The sequence below is a fragment of the Osmerus eperlanus genome, chromosome 12, assembly GCF_963692335.1.
Source record: "Osmerus eperlanus chromosome 12, fOsmEpe2.1, whole genome shotgun sequence".
Classification (NCBI taxonomy): domain Eukaryota; kingdom Metazoa; phylum Chordata; class Actinopteri; order Osmeriformes; family Osmeridae; genus Osmerus; species Osmerus eperlanus.
This window is the reverse complement of record NC_085029.1, coordinates 324,624-327,776: the sequence shown is the minus strand read 5'-3', so window position 1 is coordinate 327,776 and position 3,153 is coordinate 324,624. Positions and strand designations below refer to the sequence as shown.

At 41.6% G+C, this 3,153-nt stretch overlaps 1 long non-coding RNA gene across 1 annotated transcript; it reads left to right on the top strand.

Moving 5' to 3' along the window:
• Positions 1-240: 240 nt before the first annotated feature.
• Positions 241-972, top strand: LOC134031897 (uncharacterized). The gene is made up of 3 exons (XR_009931961.1): positions 241-538; positions 632-734; positions 922-972. It is a non-coding gene; the product is annotated as an uncharacterized LOC134031897 (long non-coding RNA).
• Positions 973-3,153: the final 2,181 nt, after the last annotated feature.

Below are 3,153 nucleotides of genomic sequence, written 5' to 3'. Positions count from 1 at the left end.
AGTAATGAATGACCGTTTAAAACAGTGACAATAATTGTATGAGCCATGGCAACCTAAAGGCTATGTTTTGAAGCAAAAGCATGACTTAAAACTTTTGCATCACCAGATTCCATACCCCTAGATGTCAACTCTGGTCTGGTGGAGGTGAACCAATTGGGGGCCCAGGAAAACAGCTGGTAGCCAGGCAAGTGCAAATATAAGACACTCAAAAAAATATATGCTTTGTATACAACCATTCAAGGTAACATTTGTTATTTACATCAATGTTACAGCTAATCTAGAAGAACCACAGTGTATGCCAATCATGCTAACTCTTGTAAACTTGTTTTACTTGTCTTTAATGACAGACACATTACAGGTTATGCTCCGGAAGATGGAGACATTGGAGGAGAACCAGCGAGAGGCTCTCCTATTCAGGCGACTACAGGGCAGACACACTGAAGAGGTGCCGGTGATGGACCTACAGGTGGCCCAAACACAGGCTGAACTCCAAGACCTTGAGGAGCGCCTTAAGGTGCTGGAGTTGCGAAAGAGAGTGGTAAGTGTTTGGAGATGCCATGAACTATGGCTTACACGCAGCGTTCAACGTTCACATTGGTGCTGACAATAAGTTCATGACTTCTAATTCCAGACGCTGTGATGAAGTGGAAGACGGGACTGGGAGAGAAAGCTGTGGAGCTCCTCATAGAGGAGACACTCAAACACACCCCGGCAGCCCATTCAAAACAAGCCAGGTGAATGAATCATGATTGCAGCTTCCATATCCAACCTTTCACATGGCTATGTGACAAAAATCTAGAATCACATATTTTTTTGATGTATATTATTTTAGATGTGATTTTTTTAATGACTTGTATAGCGCCTTTTTACACGTGCAATTATGTTGATAGAACACTAACTTATTTTGTGCTTCATTGTCAGGGCCAACAGACAGGACCTGTAGCGGGGACTGGCAGAAGATTTTAATTCACAGTTTTGTTTGAAATAAAATGACAATGTTACATGGAAATGCTGCCTTGTTTATGATTAGCTGGAGTTAGGCTACATATCACACAAACATAGTCCTCCTAAAGTTGGCTACCATGTAGCCTATTATACAAGAACAAGTAGCATTTTTGGGCAAATGAGGTCTGCATATGAACCGCCCCAATATAAGCAGTAGAATTGAGAAATATAGGTTACTTAGTTAACGTTGCAGTTACGGACTGGCAACGTCACAAAATTACGTTGCTAGGAGGTCGCGGTTACGGACTGGCAACGTCGGAAAATGACGTTGCTAGGAGGTCGCGGTTACAGACTGGCAACGTCGGAAAATAACGTTGCCACGACGTCGCGGTTACGGACTGGCAACGTCACAAGATTACGTTGCGGTTACGTTCTGGCGTCCCACAGATGAGCGGCAACGTATGTTTGGTCATCGAGTGACGTTGCGGCAACGTAAAGGCAACGTAACTGTGTTAGCTGGGAGACAGATTTGAAATATGATCTTTTGTTATGGCCATTCTAGTGACACTACGACTGTCATCATACGGCGAAACCAGGTCACAGGTCACACTACGTTTTTCCAGACATAATATTCGTTACCTAGCTACAAACAAATGCTTCGTAACTGAAGAGTATTTACTTTTTATTGGCGATATTGACAACAGAGGTTAAGGAACTTGTCTTTAATCAAAAGATGGTCTCCGTTTTCAATTTGAAGCAGTAGATATGGCTTACTGTAGAAAGTCTCCCATTGCATCCTCTCTCTAGCTTAGCTTCGGCTACAGATGGAAGACAATCACGATGCATGCATTATTCACGCATTATTTGACACACTTGCAAGATGATCCGCTGGTTAGATGTAGCATGATCTTATTTACTACCCACAATAGTTCAACTTTTTTTGCAGCAGCATTTTAATCAGTTAGCTCCAGGTCCTCTCTAAAATACATTTCAGACCTTTTGAAACCTGAGCAAATGACTTTCTACTAAATTTTCAAATTCTTCTGAATTATTTCTCTTTTTGCATTGTTCTTCTCTTTTCTGTAGTTTTATGCCTTCGTCCAGCTCCTGCCCCTTTCAAAAATACCTTTCGGGCGCTTTGAAGCTTCAGCTTATAACTTTCTACTAAATTGTCACTATTTTCAGCTTTTTTAGCATGGTCAGCTATCCCCATTCAGGTTTTCAGCATTCTCACTGCTGTTTCGCAGGAACAGCTTTTTCTAGTTATTGTGAGAATGCTGTTAAGCATTCTCACTATTGTTTTCCTGTTTCTCTTTATTGTTGGAATGCTGCTTCAGCATTCCAAGTATTGTTCTTTGAATCTTTATTGTTGGAATGTTGCTTCAGCATTCCAAGTATTGTTCTTTGAATCTTTATTCAACTTATTGTTGGCATGCTGCTTCAGCATGCCAACAATTCAGCACAGAAATATAAAGGACATCTCTGGTTTCGGCAGAGTCTTGGGTCTCGGAAAATATCCTTATTTTTTGGATTGGACGTATAGTTTTGCGTCTAGGTCAACTTGTTTGAGGTGTGGATGCTAGGTAAATGTTCGTTTTTCTCTCTGCCTAGCTCGTTAGCCGTCACAGCTGCGCCATCACCGTGACAACCAAACAAACACGCACCAGGAAAACAAAAGGGACACGTTTTTCGAAACTGCAGGTAGAGTCGTATTTCTGACTGCACAGACATATAAAGAATATCTCTGGTTTCGGCAGAGTCTTTGGTCTCGGAAAATATCCTTAGATTTTGGATTGGACGTACAGTTTTGCGTCTAGCTTATCTTGTTTGAGGTGTGGATTCTAGCTACCTTTCTCTTATTCTCTGCCCACAGCGCGTTAGCAATCATAGCTGCACCATCACCGTAACGACAGACACGCGCCACTCAGTCTCTCACAGAGGTGATTGGTAGGTTTACTTGACCATGAGAAACCCGATTACTAGCAATTGTCGGTTTATGCCAATAATACGATTACTCCGTGTACATGTGTAATTAGTTATGCGATTACTCAATAAACGTGTCTACATTTACATGTATTCATTTAGAAGACGCTTTTATCCAAAGCGACTTCCAAGAGACAGCTTTACAAAGTGCATAGGTCACTGATCATAACAACGAGATAGCCACAAAACATTGCGAGTAGCCAAAACATGAAGCACACATTGTGA